Raw genomic sequence first — 21553 nt, 5'->3', positions numbered from 1 at the left:
TAGATCAACAACAAAATAAATCGGATTTGGATCGGGGGAAAACCAAAGTTGTCAATTAGTAGTCTCGTTCTGATTTTCGTTGTCCAAGGTAAGTTTGTAAGCAAATAGATGTTGTTAATTTTAAATAAATATGAGTTATATGCTGAAATGAATCATATGAAAATGTATATGTGAAATTCGGATGTGAATATGCTTGAAAGCTATGTGTATGAGTTCAATTCGACCGAGTTACGATGTCTGAAAGCCCCGTACGAACCTTAGGAATAACTAGGATACATATGTCATGACATAGGATTTTCGATATGTGTTCTCGTGTAAGACCACTTTTGGGACGTTGGCATCAATATGTGATTACGTGTAAGACCATGTCTGGGACATTGGCATCGATATGTGATAGCATGTAAGACCACATCTGGGACATTGGCATTATACAATATATGTGATTGAATGTGTAAAACGAGCTAAAGTGATAAGATATGTGATAGCTACTATCTATTTGAAATAAGGTAAGTAGGTTACTTGATATGTGTTGCAAATCATATATGATGTAAATGAAAAATATATGTGTTTATGGAAAGTACATTCGGCCAAAGGTTTTATATAATAATATCATATTTGTGATCTATGTGCAAATATATATATAAATGATTGTATTCGCCTTTGAATATAAATGTGAATACTTATGAAATGAGTCATGAATATATGTATACGAGTTTATGTATATTCGGTTAAATAATGATATTATGGTTTTGAGATTGAATGATATATTTTGATATTGGATGATATATTTTGATATTGGATATATGTATATTCGGTTAGTTGAAAGTATATGTTATGTACGAAATTTTAAGTTTGAAATTTTAGTATGAATTGGCTTGGTTAAATTGGATTGCTATTGTTATTGAGTTATTTATTTTCTTATGACTTACTAAGCTATGATAGCTTACTCTGTGTGTATGTTTACCTCTGTTGTTTTATAGATTTTGGAATCAAGTTACAAGCTCGGGGATTGTCAGCAAAGTCGATCACACTATCAACTGTTTTCGGTACTTTATAAGTTAAATTTCGAACTTATGGCATGTATAGGCTAGATAATGTTTGGAAATGTTGGATTTTGGTTTGTGTATATACATAAGCCATGTGAAAATGGCTTGTTTATTTATGTTAAGTTCGGTTTTAATTTTGAATATATTATGGATATGTTTGGTTGTGGCTTTGATGTTTTGGCTATTATATATATGTTTATATATGAACCATGGTTAATATATATTTTTCAATGTTGATAAAATTATGCCAAAGTATATGTGTTTGGTATCATTGGTATGATGTGAAATTTTGGTTGGATATTTTGTTGAGTGACATGCTTAATATATAAGTGGAATATATTAGGTAAATAGCTATGATTTGAAGTATTGATATTCGGTTATGTGATGAAGTAGGTATGGATAATATTTGTATGTCTTTAATCATAGATTGTAAATATGATTTTAGGTGTAATGAAAAGCTTGTGAAACAACCATGTTTTGATTCGGCAAATAGGTGAATTAACTTTCAGTGGATGTTAGATAATTGGGGTGACATGTATTTGATATTAAAGTTGGATTGTTTTGGCTATATGGATATATATATATATATATATATATATATACTTAGCCAAATATGTGATTATTGAATTAGTTTTGAATATGACTTTTTTTAGTTTGCTTGATAAGTGATAATAGCATGTTAAAATTCGGTTTTGGCATGCTAAAAATGTTGGACGAATATTTATTATGTATTGTACTTATATATATAATTGATGTGTTGGTGTGAAAGGTAAAATAATATGTTTGATTATTCGGTTTAGTTCTTGGAAATGCTTCATGTGTGTAAAGTGATAGAGCATAATGGAAGTTGACATCAAATAAGGCATATGTATTTAGCATGTTATATATATTCGGCTAAAGATTTAGTAAATGACCATATGAATAGTAACTTAGGTTTTTAATGAACAAGATGATTTGATGCAAGTTTAATATGTGGCTTTGTTATTGTGCTTTACTTATTAAGTAAATCTTATATGATATTTTGTGTGTATTAACGGAACATCAAATAAGTAAGTTGGTTTAGATAAAATTTAAAATAAGGTTGCATGTATATTTGGTCTTAAGTAATGAGTAATGAGATGTTTTAATCCATATGCTTATATCCGGCCATTTGATAACGATTATGGTTGAATGTTATTTAATATATGTGTAACCTGTAATATTTGGTTTGATTTAATATATGTTCAAATGTGATGTATTCAGATGATTAATTTCTACGTGTATCCATGAATGTCCGAAAGTTGTGTTACGTTTGGTAATACCTTGTAACCCCTTTTCGGCGATGGATACGGGTTAGGGGTGTTACAGTCCTATACGTCTATAATGCATCTATAATCTCATCGCAAAGTGTTTCTAGTTCGAATTCACAGTCTTTTCCAAGATTTGTTTCACTTATCAGTTTGACACTTCTGCCTGTCTACTTGTTTGTGGGTGATGCGCAGTAGTGATCTGGTGTCTAATACTATATTCGGCTAAGGCAGATTCTAGTTGCTTACTACAAAAATAAGACCCTTCATCAATGATGAGAGCTCTGGGTGTTCCAAATCTTGAGAAGATATTTTTTTCGTAGAAATTATACCACCGGTTTATGTCGTGTGTCAATAGTGCAATGGTCACATAAAGTCTATGCCTCAAATGTCGAATATTTTCACTTCTAAAATCCTTGTTTACAGTATTTCATCCTATTTAGAGATGTTCCTTATTCGCTGACATCAATCACATCTCCGTGCGAACTCATAAGCATCTCTAATCATGGTCGGCCAAGAGAATTCCAATTGCAATATTTTCTATACTATTCTTTTCCCTCAAAATGACCCCTACATGGTGACGTATGACATCTTTTCAAAATAACATCTACTTCTTCTTCTTCTTCCACACATCACCTGATTAATTGATCAGTGCATTATCGAAATGCATACGGTTCTTCCCATACATAATTTCTTGAGTCATACAAAAGTCTATTTGTTTAAGTTATTTTAAATGGTTAATTAAGTTAAAACTATTATTTAGATCAAGAAACAAATCAACCGGACACAAATTATGGAAAAGTGAAGTTAGATGAATAGTTGTCGGCATCATATTTGTAATAGTTTTTTCTTAGGTAAGTTCATATGTTGACTAAATTAGCTAATGGTTATTTTTTATGGTTATTTACTGTTTCACATGTTGTGAATGAGTTAATTGATTGATATATGGTAATTAGTGAATTGGACTAAATTTTCATATTAATTATTTTGACAATTATGTATGAAAAGTGAGAACTATATGGATGTGTGCTTATAATGGTTTAAAGTGAATCCATTTAAATGAATTGAATGTGTATTGTGGCCCATATAAACCTCATGAATACTTAAGATACAAATGACATGTCATTAGGGGTATTTACCATTTTAGGGCTGGTCTTGGATGTTATGGTTGATGTCCTGCATTTGTTGCGGATTCTCCACTGCTCGTGTGAATAGCATCGAATAGCTTAACATCTAGACCCACAACTCGTGTGAGAAGGCCCATTTTACAACTTATATGGGCATCATTCCTGGGTATTTGACATTATTTCTTTTGGTTTATCAGGTGCTAAATGTGTAAATGAAAAGGACATATGAATTGGTTATATGTAATTAGACACGTGAATAGAGATTTTTGTTTTGAATAATTGAATTGAAAGATGAAATGCTATGTAACAGCCCGATTTAGACCCTAGTCGAAACAGTGGTTACGGGACCACAAATCCGAGTAAGAAAAATATTTTTATATTATTTTCTGTGCTTATAATATGTGAATTGACATGTGTGAAAGTTTCATACGAAAATTTTATCGTTTGTGTGCTTAATTTGATAAAAGGACCTAATCGCATAAAATGTAAAAGTGGCTTGCTAATTGTTAAAGTGTCTATTTGCTATGTCTTTTTAAATGAAAGGTCCTTATGTTGATATTTGACCATTAGAAGTATGAATGGACATTAATAACCTTATATGTTAACGTTTTAAATGTTTATTAATTAAGGGCATAATGGTAATCTATGTATAAATGATGAATTAAATAAAATAAATGCTAAAATTAGCTCATTTTAAGTCTTCCTCGACCAAAAATCAAAGAAAAAGAAAAGGAGAAAGAATATCTAGGGTTTGGCTATGCTAAAGCTCAATTGAGGTATGAATTTTGTTCCGTTTTTGATAATTTCTACATTTTTGTGATCGTTGTTTAGTAATCTATCAAGCCCATGTTTTAATTTTTGATTTTGTTGATGATTTTGAGTTGAGCCATTGATGAAATTATGATTTTTTGTGAAGATAGTTGATAGAAAACGAAAGATATGTGTTGGGTTAGCATATTTTGTCTTTGGATTTTTTTTGAATTTGAGTAATTTGGGCTAAATTGTAAAAATGAGATTTTGAGGGACTAAAATGTGAAATAAATGAAACATATGGGCTTGTATGAACACCATGTATATTCGGCGAAGCAAGTGTGTATGGAAATTTGGTGTATTTTGTGATTTTGTGAAATAGGGACTAAGGTGTTAAAATGTGAAAATATGAGGGCTAATTTGTCAAATACCCTAAATATATGTTTTTCAATTGATTTGAATGAATGTGAGTTTGAATAAGTTGGATTTGAATTGATTTAGATCAAGAACCAAAGAAAATGGAATTAGATCGGGGGAAAACGAAAGTCGTTGAATAGTCACTCGTTTCCGTTCATTTCCATACAAGGTAAGTCGGTAAACAAATAATTGTGTTTTGAATTGAATTATTACTGTTAATATGATATTGAACTTTGATGAATGATTATTTGAGTTGAGCATGAGATATCAGAGAAAGTATCGACAAAGTTTCGACGTCCGAAAAGCCCCATACAAACCATAGAAATAGTTAGGATACATATGTCATGACATAGGATCTGATATGTGTTTTCGTGTAAGACCATGTCTGGGACGTTGACATCGACTTATAATTTACGTGTAAGACCATGTTTGGGACATCGACATTGTAATTGATTTCGTGTAAGACCCTGTCTGGGATAGTGGCATCAATATTTGATTACATGTAAGACCACGTCTGGGACGTTGGCATTGTATGAGTTTTCCGAGCTATCCGAGTATCCTTACTAATTTCAAACGGTTCAACGCGCATTCCGAGAAAATAATGAATATATGAAATGTGTATCCCAATCAGGTACGTTTGAAATGTATACAATGTTTGAGAATATAAGGTAAGTACATATGAATAGATAATATGTGTTATAAGTATGAGAAAATATGTTATATGAGAAAATGAGTTGGGAATATGTGAAATGTATATGAACTATGTTGTTTATGATAGCATTTGACTATAGTTATATGTAATTTGGTAATGCTTATATGTTTGAAATGATAAGTTTATTTGTATATGGCTTACTAAGCTTTGAAAGCTTACTTTGTGTGTATTTTCAATTGTTTTTAGATATCGAAGCTATCGGGAGCTCTGGGATCGTCAAGGATTATCACCACACTATCGAACTCTATTTTGGTACCTTTTGAAAATGTATATATTGAAGTATGACATGTATAGGCTAGAAGTATCTGAATATGTTTTGTAATATGTATATCTAGCCATGTGATATGGTTTGGTTATGGATGTGATTATGAATGAATTTTGGTATATGCTTTGGGTTCAAAAATGGTATGTTTGATGTATTCTTGATGTAACACACCTAAACCATATTCGTCGCTGGGTTAGGGTTACGTGGCATTACCTAACTAAAACACAGTTCAGCTTGCTTATATAATTCTCTTCATGTTCAAAGACATATAAATTTCTTTACAAATATTCGAACCAAATATGCAAACATCAAGCCAAGTTCACACATTTTTAATATATAGCCAATTAAAATCAAACATACTATATTCATCAGATTACATATACAAACTGTGCTCCAAAGTTCAAACATATTAATATCATCTATTTAATCACATATTCAAATCAACTAACATGCATCAAAGTCATGTTATTCGTACTTAATAAATATAATATTTGAACCATATGACTTTAACATTAATGACACTTGCAAACTTAATATATTCAAGCATATATCATTACATAACTTCTGCACATGTGCATATTAAAACAAATAAAACATAAGTACCATAGCAGCATTACAATATGACCGAACATACCATAGTTTCTTATACTACATGTATATATTTACTAATATTAATAAACTATATCTAAACATAGTTACTAAATGACCAAATGTACCTATTCTATTATCACCCTTTATGCACATAAGACCATAATAAATCGAACCATTTTGAGCACAAACAACAACCAAAAAGAACACCCATTTCGCATGCTTATTATCATACCTAAAATTACATACTCGTTACCAAACAATTAGCCAACATTCAGTCATTCAAAATAACTTCAATATGTCTTTTAAAATTTTTGTTCACTCTCTGCTATCTATGACCGAACCTAAATAGCTAATTCATAGGTGAACATATCATAAGCATATAACTTTTATTTCAATTAAGGTTAGCTGAATATAAACATGCATTATAACCTATTTTAACTCATAAAATAACCAAAACAATTATAAACACACTTCCTCACACATGACATTAACATTTAACTAATAATCATTTTCATGACTATACCAAATTTCATCATTTCTCAAACCGAAACACATATTAAAACATCACAAGTATACCATGAAATATAATTCCCACAATAAGTCTAAAGCATAACCGAACGCACATAAGTAATACCACATATATTCAACCATCAACTAACTCATTAATCAAACCAATTCATATAACCTAATACCACACATATATACACCATTAAATATACTTCCAAATTGAATTTAAGTCATAGCCACATACACACAAATTTTAACATTATAATCAAGCCATTTTCGCATGGCTTTCAATATATACATACTTTAAAATCAACATAACAACTAGCCTATACATGCCATAGGTTCAAACTTATAAAATACCACAAAAGTGATTGATAGTGTGACAGATTTCTCTGACGACCCCCGAGCTTGTAATTAGCTTCAAAAATCTATAAAAACAAAGAACATACACACACAGTAAGCTTGAATAGCTTAGTAAGTCATAAGAAAATAAATCATTTCAATGACATTTATAATTCAATATAATTAAACCAAATCATACCAATCATAACTACATATATAATTATCAAGCTTGCAACCTCATATATCAATACATATACTCTAGCATTATTTTACCACTTGGCCGAATACATATATATTCATAAGCATATTTAACTTTCACTTTCATAATGCACATTTCATATATTCATATAAAGTATATACTTACCTTACTACTCAATCATTTAACTCAATACATACCTGATCATTGTAGCTCGATTTCACATTTGATCTTAACTCAATATTGCCCATTAAACCATTCAAAATTAATAAGGATACTCGGATAGTCGAAAAGCTCGTACAATGCCAACGTCCCAGACATGGTCTTACATGTAATGACCCATTGATGCCACTGTCCCAGATAGGGTCTTACACAAATTCATATATGACGTTGATGTCCCAGATATGGTCTTACACGTAAATCAAAAATCGATGCCAATGTCCCAGATGTGGTCTTACACGAATCACATATCGAAATCCTATGTCATGACATATGTATCTTAACTATTCCTAAGGTTTGTACGAGGCTTTCAGACGTCGTAATTCGATCGATTCATACTCGTAATAAATCATTCCATGCTAAATTCAATTTGGCAATATAGTTATACATACTACAATTCAATTCAGCTATGTACATAATAAATGCATTCAATTTAACATCATTTATTCACTTATGAACTTACCTCGTATGAAGACGAACAGACTGGGTCGACTATTCAGCAACTTTAGATTTCCCCCGATCCAAATATGATTTTTTTCTTTTCTTGATCTAAATTAATATAAATTAAACTTATTTAATCAAATATTCAATCAAATTCATCCAAAAACACATAAATGGGAAAATTACACTTTTCCCCTAACATTTCACATTTTTTACAATTTAGTCCCTATTTCACAAAACACAAAATATTCAAAATTTGAATACACCCATGTTACGCCGAATTTACCCCTAGTCCATATAAGCCCATATGTTTCATTTATTTCACATTTTGACCCTCAGTTCACAAAATTCACAATTTAGTCCTAAATAGACATTTTTATCAAAAATCACTTAATTAAACTTGACAATCTAACAACATATATTTATTTTTCATCATCAAACACAAAAATCATCAAGCTATCAACAATGGAAATTCATGAATACATCATCAAATTCAAAAATTCAAGCTTGGGCTAGCTAGTACTCGAAACAACGATCTTAAAAACGTAAAAATTATCAAAAACCGAACAAAAACTAACCTTGAATCAAGCTTGGACAAGGCTGAATGTTTGAAAGCTTAAAACCCTTTTTGCTTTCTCAAGTTTAGGTCAAAACAATAAACAAAATGCATGGCTTTTTAATTTATGTTTTATTATATATCATATTATTTCATAATTTACCAAAATAGCCTTTTTAATTTCATTTAAAATCCACTAACCTTAGGTATTTTTGTCCATCCATAATTTCAATGGTATATTGTCAACATAAGAACCCCTCATTAAAGAACACATCAATTCAGCACTTTAACAATTAGTTAGCCATTTTTACATTTTATGCGATTAAGTCCATTTTATTAGATTAAACACACAAATGATAAAATTAAATCACGAAAATTTCACACATATAAATTAACATGCTATCGACACCAAGAATAATATTAAAATATTTTTTGACTCAGATTTGTGGTCCCAAAACCACTATTCCGAATAGGTCTAAACCAGGTTGTTACACTTGAAGGACCAAATGAAATGGTCAATTTTGGTAAGTTTTGGTATGTATTTATTTGAGAATTGGTAAGTTTAAAGCATAATATTGAATGAAGTAAATTAAGGCTATGAAACTTAAGTTTTGGTATGACTTTGAATTATGATTTGACATGATTTTGGTATGGTTATAAGTATGAATTTGGTTGTTTATGATATGACATGAATGGCGTATGTTTTGGTGTATGAATTGGTTGGAAATTGGTATGAAATGTGCTTGGTTTTATGCTTGTAGGGATGACCCAAAACGGGTGGCAAATTGCCTTTGAAAATAGCCTATTTTTGTCTATACGGGTAGAAACACGGGCATGTGTCTCAGCCGTGTGTGACACACGATTATGTTACATGTCTGTGTGTACCCTGGGATGCCCTAGGATTTAAAGTCAGTATTCCCTAAAGTTTTGACATGGCCTAGACACACGGGCATGTCTATTGGTCGTGTGTGTAATACGGACTGGTACATAGCGTGTGGTTAGCCGTGTGACCCAAGTCAGTAGCCTCCCTAATTTTCACATGGCCTAGTACAGAGGCTTGTCTTGTGGCCGTGTGGGACAAGTTAGTATGTATGCTCTGTTTCGTCATGGCATAGACACACGGGCGTGTCTAATACCGTGTGGGGCACATGGCCTGTTCACACGGGTGTGTGACCTGTATAAATTTAAAAAATGTTTAGGTTTTAAAAAATTTGTATGAACTCGGTTTAGTCCCGACCCCTTTCTAAAGCATGTTTTAAGTCTTGTAGACCTATGTAAGGGACTCTATATTGATGCATGATTTTGATGCTATGATGATTGTGAGATGAATTGTAAATTTTTTGATATTCCAGTAACGCCTTTAACCCAATTTCGGCGACTGATACGGGTTAAGAGTGTTACATGCTGTATGAACATATGATGGATGAATTGAGCTTTATATGAGTTACTTATAAATGTTTCATGTTATGATGTGGTTACAATATTCATATTGTGAACTTACAAACTTGTGAGATTTGTGGTGTGTATAAGAAATGCATGAACTCATGAGCTAGTTATTGAAATTAAGCAGGAATTGTTTAAATTGATTCCTATTCGGTAAGTTTAAGTTTATGTTTTGATACGAGCTTACTAAGCATTGATTTGCTTACGTCTATTGCATTCTTTCTTTGATGATTACCGAAAGTTTTGGTTGGTTGGAAGTTCGAGTGAAAGCTCACACTATTCGTTAATTGACTCGGAAGAAGTTTTGATCATTTTGGTTTTAGGTTATAAATGGCATGTACTAGGAGTTTCTAAGTTCATTTGCTTATAATGATGTTGTTTAAAACTTTGGTTTTGTAGGGTTTGTGGATGTGTACATATTTGGTGCTTTTGGCTTAATTATGTCTATATATATGCACATGAGCAAGTTGATTCATGCCTTGAAAGCTTGGTTTGAATTGTGGTAAAGTGTTATGACTTGAATATTATAAACTTAAAGGTGAGTGTGCTTGATGAATGTGTATGGTTTAATGCTTGAATTGTGGTGCCAATGAGGGCATATTGGTTAGGCACTTAGGTTGGATGTTTTTAGTATATTTTGGAATGTTTTTTTAATGTATTTTGAATAGGTAAAAATGGATGGAAATGGTATGGCTTGGAACCTAAGAAATGATAGTTGAAATGGTTTGTTTTTGAAGTTATTTTAAGAGCACACGGTCTGCAACACGGTCGTGTGCCACACATGGTCACCCTATAAGGCCATCTGGCCTATTTGATTTTTGATGCAGGATTGCCCACACGGTGTCAAAGAGTTACATGGCCTTGCAACATGGTCGTGTGACCCTTAGTTACAATGACTCAGGTTGTTACATAGTTTGGCCAGACGATTATGTCATTGAGCCATACGATTTGGCCACACGACCATGTGACCCTTATTTTCAATTTTTTTCCATATTTTTCTGTTTTGTTTTAGATTGGTCTTTATTTGTTTCCAAACTAATTTTAGGGTTATATAAGCTCGATTTATGGCTTGTATTCATATTTATGCTATGAATAATGATTATATATGAATATTTGATATTTAAATTCATATACTGTAACATCCTGATTTTCGGGTTTATTCGCGATTTTCAATATTTTGTAAAGATTTTTAAAATTTTGTATTTGGATGTGGAATTAGTATTTTGAGCAGGTAAATGGGCTTATAGAAGGCCCATGAGTTGGCCAAAACCCAGTTGAATTTTTGGAATTTTAGACTTAGGAGTTAGGGGTTTCGCTAAGTGGCCTTAAGTGGAGTGATGGGTAAATTGCATCACAAAAGGGCCTTGGTTAAGTGGCAAGGGTGACGCCACTAGGCTCCTAGAAAAGTGGCGTGTGGAGCTTTGGGAAGGCAAGGGATCGATTCCTGTGTTGGCAAATAGATGCATTTATTTTTTTAGTGCGAGAGGGTAAGTGTTGGAGTTCGGTGGATTACGCTAAAGGAGAGTTGGATCGGTTTAAATGCTTGGATTAAGGAGGGATAAGGGAGAGATTTAAGGATTTGGATGAGGCTAGGAGTTGGTCGAATTATGGGAATTGAAGAGGGAAAAATCGGTAGGGGCTATGTTGTTAGTATTTCGGCACTTAGGGTATTGAGTGGTGCCGTTTTTTCTCGCTTTAACACCTTAGGGTTGTTTTTCCTCTCTTTTTCCTCTCTAGCCAAACTACCACCTCCCTATTCCTCTTCTTCTATTTTTCTTTCTTCTTCTTCAAAACTATTCATCATACCGCTATTCATCAATACTTTTGTCGAATCCATAAAAGCCGAAATCCTGTGATCATTGCTTGTGCCGATTTCTTCAAAGCCGTGTTCTCCTATGTTCTTTTGTTTTATTAATTTGCAAGTATCTTTTCTTAATCCTAGATCTCGACCGCAATTCTACTTCAAGGTTGTAGCCCCACATTATCATCTTCTTTATCATACAAAAGCGAAAAACCATAGATTTGGGGGCTTATAGCGAAACTTCAAGACTTTGGGGAATCGAGTTCTACCGTCGTTTGATAGATAAATCTACACTAGATTGCGTGGAAATCAAGTGGGAGTAAGGGGTAAGTACGTATCATCTCGGATCCGTTCTTATTTTGCAAAGTTAAGAAAAGTCAAGTCCCTAAAATTAGGGAGGCTGTCGATTTGGGCATATGGCTCAAGAGTCTTTAATCGATGTTTTCTTCGGTGACTAGAGTCTTCTTAAGCGTTGAATCTAAGGCGTGGTTCATTGGAGCAATCGGATTCGAGCTAACTATCGATTTTGGCAAAAGGTAAGGTTTCAAAGGTTTTAGGGATATGGTTCGATCATGGATAAGTAAGTTTTGGGGTTTAGTGATTATGGTTTGTAAATAAGAACTGTGCTAATAAATTGTAGGACATCGAAAGGGATCTCGAAGCGATCGTCATGAATCGGTGTGTCTAGAACACCCTTTCTTAGTTCAATTCGACAAAAGCGAAATGCCAAATTAGGCATTTCATGGTCATGTAAGTATGTGAATGCTCTCAAGTCATAGAGGAATTGTTAGATCTGGCACCGCAAGGTGGTAAGCACGTTCAGCGTGATGCTTTAGCGTATTTCGAAAAAGGGCTTGATGGGCCAAAACGGGCCCAATGGGCTTACGGACCAATATGGGTAAGAGATGGGCAAATTAGCTCGTTAGGTAGATGGTGGAATCAAATTGCATAAAACCGATAAAATTACTGAATTAGCTTGTGCAATAGCGTAGATCACGAAATTACCCTAAAGAGCAAAATTACCAAATTACCCTAAAGAGCAAAATTACCGATATACCCCTAGGGTTTTAAATTGGTGAATCGCATGATTGATCAATGTTGTATTTTACATGATATGCTTTTATTAATATCATTGCATGGGGTTGGGGTATTAATGGAGGAAGTATGAAAGTGGTTCATCCACGTCTTGGAGGCTTTGCCTCAATCGACTGAATTTGAGTGCGTTCTGTCGCAACTGTGGTGTGTAAATTTGGGTGGGTTGAGATATTCCCCACATGGTGTGTAAGGCTGGTACAGGCGGTGTAGCGGTTGGTGGGTTGAGTAGTCTCCCAGATGGGCTTGCATTCATTATTTCATTGATACTCATGTTCTTGAACCGGGCTTATGGGCCACACTTGTTATGTAAAAGGAGCTAAGGCCTTGCTCATCAGATTCGAAAAGGGCTTGACCCTCGTGTGTCATCGTTATCTGAATAGGGCTTAGGCCCAATGGGCTCGAGCTGAATTGGGCTTTGGATGGGTTTCAGATACACCGAGTTTTCCAAACTCACCCCTTCCTCTTCCCTCCTTGCGGGTGAGCCCTAGTTGGTGGACTTGGAGTCAAGGGATTCAGAGTGGCCATGAAGATGGATTGCCAATTTTAAATAAGTTTAGCATTTAATTTGGATTATTTTATTTTTATTATGTTTAAAGTTGTAATAAGGCCGCTCTTTTTAATTATTTTTATTTTGGGGATTATTAAACTGGTTAGCACTAGGGTTCGTTTTATAAAAACTACTTGATTTTTAAAAGATCACGATGACGCGCAAAGTTTCCGCAAAGTAAATGTTTTTCCAAGGAAATAAATATTTTAAACAAACGTTTTTAAGACGGACATATTCAAACGATTTTCTCAAAATTATACGAGATGTTAGAGTGTGGCAATGGTGGTGTGCATGTCTAGGATTGGATCCGGGAAGAGCTTGGTACTTAAACAGTCCGACGGACTCACCTCCTCTTTTTCCTGGTTTCCTACCTGGTGCACAGCTTCTATTCACTTTAACCTGCCTTTAAAAGTGTCTTTTACAACCCCAACTCAGCTTTTCCAAACTAAGTAATACAGAATGTTTTGAACGCATCAATGTGGCGCATCAGATCCGGTCATAACGTCCAGGCCGGGTTTGGGGTGTTACATATACGAATCGTTTTATATCATTATTAAGTTTATTAACTGTCGTAATACTTTGTAACCCTAATCCAGTGATGGAGACGGGTTAGGGGTGTTACATTTCCTGTCTAAAATCCAAAGGTCAAACTCTTGCAGTAGCAGTACCCACCTCATTAATCTAGCCTTTGTTTCTTTCTTCTTCATGACATACGTCAAAGCTAAAGGGTCATTGTAAATATATACTTAATTCACCATTAAGGTCGAAATTTTTCACAAGCAAACACAACTACCAACATCTCTTTTTCGATAGGAGTGTGATTGCATTGATCTAGATTCAATCTTTTACTAGCATAATAAATGGCATGGAATATTTTATCCGAGTACTGTCCCAGCAGTATAGTCACTAGTATCACATATGATTACAAAGGGTTTCGTCCAGTTCAAGCTTATTATAATTGGAGCTGAGATTAGTTTTTGCTTTAAAACCTTAAATGCTTTAGCACACTCTTTGTCAAATGCAAATGGTGTGTCCATTTGTAAGGGTTGAGTCAATGATTTTTCAATATGACAGAAGTCTTATATGAACCTTTTGTAAAATTCGGCATGACCTAGAAAATTCTAGACTTAACTAAATATCACTAGATGTGGCAATTTATCAATGACTTAAATCTTGGCTTTGTCTACTTCCAACCCCATTTTAGAGATTTGATGCCCTAGGACAATTCCATCATTCACCATAAAGTGACATTTCTCCCAATTAAGGACCAAAATTTTGTCTTCACACCTTTCTAAAACCCTTTCTAAGTTGCTCAAGCATTCCTTGAATGAATCTCCGTATACCGAGAAATCATTCATAAAAACATCCAACCCATCTTCTATCATATCAGAAAAAATCACTAGCATGCATCTCATGAAAGTATCTAAGGCATTACACAACTTGAATAGCATTCTTCTGAAAGCATATGTCCCAAATGGGCATGTGAAAGTTGTTTTTTCTTAATTTTCTGGATGCATCGGAATCTGGTGATATCCCAAGTACCTATCAAGGAAACAATAATACTCTTTTCTGGCCAATCTGTCTCATATCTGATCAATGAAGGGAAGTAGGAAGTGATCTTTTTTGGTTGCATCATTCAGTTTCCGGTAATCAATACATATCCACCATCCTATCATTCTTCGAGTTGGAATTAACTCATTTCTCTCATTTGCCACAACTGTTAAGCCACCCTTTTTTGGAACACACTGCGTTGGACTAAACCATTCACTATCGGAGATGGCATAAACCATTCTAGCATCCAACTATTTTAGTAGTTCTTTTTTCACTACCTCCTTCATTATCGAGTTAAGTCACTTTTGTACATGGACTACTGGTTTCTTTCATTCCTTTAACTGCATCTTATGTTGGCATAATGTTGGACTTATCCCTTTAATGTTAGCAATTATTCATCCAATTGTCTTTTTGTATTTTTTTAAAATGTCTAACAATGCATTTTCTCATTTTGCCAACAAATGAGCGGCTATAATTATAAGATAGGTATTGTGCTCACTTAGATACTTATATTTCAAGTGTGCAGGAAGTGGTTTCAACTCCAGAGTGGGTGGTTTGGTTATTGATTGAATCATCTTATCAGGTGAATCATCCAATAGACCCAACATTTCTTTACAGTTTTCCACTAGTCTAATCGATAGACATAGCTTAGATCACTTCCCACAAGGTCCTCAACAAGATCATTTTCCATCATATCTTTCTCATTTGATGCACTACTATCATTTTCACCAAACTGTTCTCTTTCTTTACTTGAGCTATATTTTGTTAGCTCTATGTATGCTTACTAATACCCATTGTTCTTTCAACTGCTTCTTGGGTCTCTGCTTGGCTTTCTTCTTTGATTACCACTACTTCACTTTTCTATTTTAGTTTCTTAGTTCATTCCTAAATACAACCATTCCTACTCACTTTTTCAAAGAGAACAGCCATCTCACGGGTTGTTTTAGTCTAGATGTTACCTCGTACAATAATTCCAAGTTACTCTTTATTGTAGTGGTCCAAACCTCCATAAAAGTGCTATAATTGTATTGCTATATCACTACTGCCCCAAGTACTGTCCGTAGAATTATTTTAAATTTGTCCCATGCTTGACCTAGTGTTTCTGTTGGATTGTGCTTAAAATTAAACAGTTCATCGTAGGTATGGAAAACTGCAATCACTGACATAGTTCTGCATAAGAACAACTGCTCAAATTCTTTCCAAGATGTGGCAGCCTTTAGTAGTAAAATTTCTAACTAGGCTTTATGATAAGCTGTAAAAGTAACATATTTTAATCTCATTCTTAATGCATTTTTGGATGATTAATGATGTAAATTAGTGAATATAATGCTCCTAATAATTTAAATTCATGTTTCTATGATTAAGTAAGTACTTGAGAGCAAAAAGAGTGAAAAATCGGATGAATAGAGCTATTTCTAGAATCCACATGGTCTGGGCATTTCCACACGAGCTGGCCACACGCCCATTTGCCAGCCAGTGTAGATATCACTACCTTTCCAAACACGCTGAAAAACCCAATTTTTAGGCTTTCTAAGCATTCTAAAGTCTATAAATATCAATTAGAAGATGATCAAAGGGGGAACAGAAAGAAGATTGAAGAAATCACTCAAGAACACCGTCGGAGCCAACTCAGAAGTGGATCCCCTTCAAGATTGAAGATCTCCTTTTAACTTATTTTGGAGTTTTATTGAATTTCTTTATGTCTTGTAGTTCTTCTAACTTTGAGATGTTTTTATTCTATGTTATGAACTAAATTCCCTAGTTACCTAGGGAAGATGAAACCTATTATGAATATTATTATTTGATTTCAGATTTACATGATAAATACTTGATTCTTGTTCTCAATTATGTATACTTATTTCTTTTTTTAATATTTTTGAGATATTTATTCATGTTTACTGTGCTTATTTTAGTGGAGCAAAAGTCCCTTTTTAAGAGTAGATCTAGCATCATTGAGTGTAGTTGCATGCAATCCTAGAAATAGGATGACATAAATCTGTCGAATTAGAGTCAAATCTAATAGGGGAACCAATAGATCAAGTTAATGTGACGATATGGGTTTTAATTAGAAACAAATTTCAATTAATCAACCTAGAGTTAGTTGTTCTTACTTTCAAAGAGAGATTAACATAATTTTGGGATTTTTATAGATCAAGACACAAGTGAATAAATCATTTAATTCAGATTCAAAATAATAGGTGAAGTCTAGGTGGATTCTTTCCTAGGTATTGCCTTTCTCATTGGTTATCTTTGATTATTTTTCCCATTTCATTCTCTATTGCACTTGTAGTTAAATTTGATTAAAAACAATCACTTCAATTTATCAGCTAAATAATATAAAACGGTAATTACTAGTACTTTTAGTCCTCGTGGATACAATATTCCCTACTCATCATAGCTATACTATTGTTCGATAGCTACTTATAGTTAGTTTAGTGACCACCAAGTTTTTGGCGTCGTTGACGGGGACTAAAATATTAGGAACACTTGATTTTTATTAATTTAGCCATTTATTTTTGTTGCATTTTATTTCTGTTTTTAGTTTAATTTTTGTTTTCTAATTTTTCCTTTATTTGTTTTTGGTAGGTTCCTTTAGTTTATGACTAGAAGAAACCCATCAGGATCACTATTATTTGACAGCGAAATTGAAAGTATAGCTCGTAAAAATAGTAGAGAAGCTAGGTAGAGTCGACAGAGCATAATAGACAAACAAGAGGACGTTATTATTATCACTGAGGAGATGGGTGATAATCAGAATAATCAGCTACCTCCTGCAATTGCTGCAAATCCAGATCCTGCTCCTCGTACTATGTATGATTATGTCAAGCCCATTTTAACTGGGGCTGAATCGAGTATCGTGAGAGCCATCATTGCTATGAATAATTTCGAACTGAAGTGAACACTATTCAGATGGTACAATAATTTGTTCAATTCAATGGTTTGCAAGATGAAGATCCAAATACTCATTCGGCTAATTTTCTAGAAGTCTGTGACACTTTCAAGATAAATGGTGTTTCTGATGATGCCATCCTCCTTCGGTTGTTTCCCTTCTCATTGAGGAACAAGGCTAAGTAGTGGTTGAATTCTTTACCATGAGGTTCTATCACTACATGGGATTAAATGACTAAAAAATTCTTATTGAAGTACTTCCCACCAGCTAAGATAGCCAAGTTGAGCAATGATATCTCTTCCTTCATTCAAATTTACTTAGAAACCTTATATGATGCATGGGAAAGGTATAAGGATTTATTGAGAAGGTGCCCTTACCATGGGTTACCTTTATTGCTACAGGTACAAACCTTTTACAATGGTTTGAATCCCTCAACCAGACAGTTAATCGATACAGCAGCCAGTGGTACTCTGAACAATAAAACACCTGAAGCAGCTGATGAATTTATAGAAGAGATGTCATGAATAATTATCAATGGCAAGTCATGAGGACAAAGCCAATGAAAGCAGCTGGTGTTTTTAACTTAGATACGGTCACCATGTTATCGAATCAGGTAGAACTTTTAAATAAAAAAATTGATGGTTTATATGGCTCTACATAGGTACATCCGGTGATGTAGTGCGATATGAATAGAGGAGGAATGAACAATCCAGAATGTTTACCCTAGAGTCCTAGCATAGCAAACGAACAAATCAACTATATGGGTAATAATTTTAGACCTCAGAGTAATCCTTATAGTAATACCTATAACGCAGGTTGGAGGAACCATCACAATTTCTCTTGGGGTGGTCAACAAAACCAAAGACCACAACCCCTTCCAGGCTTTCAACAACCTTGCCAACAAGAGAAAAAGCTAAACCTTGAGGAGACGTTGACGAAGTTTATTTTGGCGTTAGAAACCCGCTTCCAAAACACTGAAACAACACTTAAAAATCAACAAGAGTCGATTTAAGGGCTCAAGAACCAAATCGGTCAACTTGCAAAGTTTATTTTAGAACGACCACAAGGTAGCTTTCCTAGCAACACCGAAACTATCCCAAGAGAGTAGCTTCATGCAATTACTAGTTGAGAAGAAGAAAGGTTAGTTGAATCTGAATTAGAACTAAGGCAAGAAATTGTGGTAAGGAACGGTAAGGTCGAGGTAAGCCAGAATAAACAAAAACCAGTTAGTAAACATTATAAATATCGAGTGCCATATCCTAAGGCGACAAAGAAAGACCACACAAATGAACAATTTGGTAAATTTCTTAAACTTCTAAAAAAGTTACATATTAACTTACAGTTTATTGAAGCTCTTTTGCAGATGCCTAATTCCATTAAATTTTTAAAGGAGCATTTGGGAAGCAAACAGAAGTTAGATGATTCTCGCATGTGGATCTAAATACAGTATGCTCAGCCATTTTGCAAAATAAACTACCCAACAAATTGAAAGAACCAGGGAGTTTTACTATTCCTTGTTTAATTGGTAGTTTGAATGTTTTGGCTGATTTAAGGGCTAGTATTAATGTCATGCCCTATAACATGTTTAAACAATTAGGTCTTGGGAAACCCAAAAAAACTAGGATGAGTATTAAATTAGCAGATAGAACCATTAGATTTCCTAGGGGTAGTATTGAAGACGTACTTGTAAAAATTGATAAATTCATATTCCTAGTTGATTTCGTTGTTTTAGACATGGATGAGGATAGTGACGTACCTTTTATTCTAGGTCGGCCCTTTTTAGCAACTGCCAAAACTATTATTGATGTTGGTACAAGTGAATTAATACTTCGTGTAGGTGATGACATGATTACACTCCAAGCTCGTGATTTTGTTAAGACATCTAATGATCGATATGATTATATGAGTTAAGTTAATATGAGTAACTTTGTGGCTCAAACTTCTTTGTAGGAAACCCCTCGAAAAAACATGATGGGGCCACATTCCAGTCCATGCGACAAAAATAGAATGACTCATGAAGAACAAATGCTACAAATTGATGAACTAGACGAATGGCAGACACATGTCAAGGAGAAACTAAGAATACACTATGCAGAACCAAAGCGACCCCATGATGAGCATGTGGATGGAAAAAACCAAATTAAAGTTGGAGACAAGGTATTATTAGATAAAACGGATCCACGTATTGCCACTTCAAAGCTTAATGCAAACGGAGCAACTCATTTTTTGGTACTGAATATCTTCTCATACGGTACAGTTGAGGTAACTCATTATGAATTTGACACTTTTAAGGTAAACAATACTTCATTTTGATAATAGAATAACCAGCGAGAAAGAGGAGTTTCAACTCCGCGAACCACCATGACTGTGTGAATTTGAGGTAAGTTGAGCTCAGACTTTAAATAAATGCTTCTCAAAAGGCAACCTGAGTGTTAACACTACTAATTTTATTAATTTTATTTCATGATATTTTTAAAATTAATTAATTTTCAAAAATATGTGTTTTTGACCCACACGGCCAGGACACAAGGGCATGTCCTTGTCCATGTGGATCTTAGGAGTTAATATTTTCAAAGAGACACGACCTAAAATAGTCACAGGACATGTGACATGACTGTGTAGACCACACGGCCTGTAACAGCCCAATTTTAGCAAAATTAGAACAGTAGTTTTAGAACTACAAATTTGAGGTTAAAAAATTATTTTAATATTATTTTTAGTGTTTAAATCATGTCATTTTATATGTATGAAAGTTTCGTGAAATAATTTTATCGTTTGGATGCTTAATTTGAGAAAATGACTAAATCACATAAAATACAAAATTTACATTCTATTTGATAAATGTGTCTAATTGCTATGGCTTATTAAATGAAATTTCCTTATGTTGATATTAAACCATTGATAGTGGAATTTGACATAAATGACCATCCATTATATGTTATTATATGTTTTTACTAAAGGTTAATAATGTAAATTAGTTAATAAATTATATTAAATAAAATAAAACATAAAATTCCCTTTATCATCATCTTTCAGCACTGAATGTAGAGAAAAGAAATAGCCATTGAAGCTTCATTAAGTTTAGCCCTTGCATGATTTATTAGGTATGTGTTTTGTGTTCAATTTTTGATGATTTCTATGTTTTTGTGATCGTTGCTTTGAGTACTAGCTAGCCCGTACCTTTGTTTCTAAAATTGTTAAAGAATTCAATAGTTTCCATTGATGAAAGTATGTGTAATTTGATGATTGAGGATGGTTTATGAATGTTTGATACTAGATATACAAGTTTTATAAAGTGTTTTTTGACAAAAATGTCAATTAGGGGTTAAATTGTGAAAATGTGAAATGTTGTCATAAAAAGAGTGAATAAATTGAAATTATGGGATGCTAGAACCAAGTATTAAATTCGGCTATCATGGGTTTGTACCCAATTAAATGAATTTTCAATTTTATGATATTAGAACTAAATTGAATAAATGTGAAACTTTAGGGCTAAAGTGTAAAAATGCCCAAATAGGTATTTTTGGATGAAATTGAATGGTTTGGTGAAAAAATGAGTTAATTTTGAATGTTTACAGATCAAGAAAGAAAGAAATCCGATTTAGTTCGGAGGAAATCGAAAGTTGTCGAGTAGTCGATCCGATCTGTTCATTGTATATACGAGGTAAGTTCATATGCAAATAAATGTCTTTAAATTGAATTATATGCTTAATTTTCATTGAATTGCTATGAATGTTGCATGAGCAAATTCGAGCAAGAATCGATGAAGTT

The 21553-nt window shown here is 33.5% G+C and overlaps 1 non-coding gene across 1 annotated transcript; it reads right to left on the bottom strand.

Moving 5' to 3' along the window:
* Positions 1–18060: 18060 nt before the first annotated feature.
* Positions 18061–18167, bottom strand: LOC128289965 (small nucleolar RNA R71). The gene has a single exon (XR_008279605.1). It is a non-coding gene; the product is annotated as a small nucleolar RNA R71 (small nucleolar RNA).
* Positions 18168–21553: the final 3386 nt, after the last annotated feature.

Source organism: Gossypium arboreum, chromosome 2, assembly GCF_025698485.1.
Source record: "Gossypium arboreum isolate Shixiya-1 chromosome 2, ASM2569848v2, whole genome shotgun sequence".
Lineage (NCBI taxonomy): Eukaryota > Viridiplantae > Streptophyta > Magnoliopsida > Malvales > Malvaceae > Gossypium > Gossypium arboreum.
Note: the sequence above shows the minus strand (reverse complement) of the source record. Positions and strands in the feature narration are given on the sequence as shown.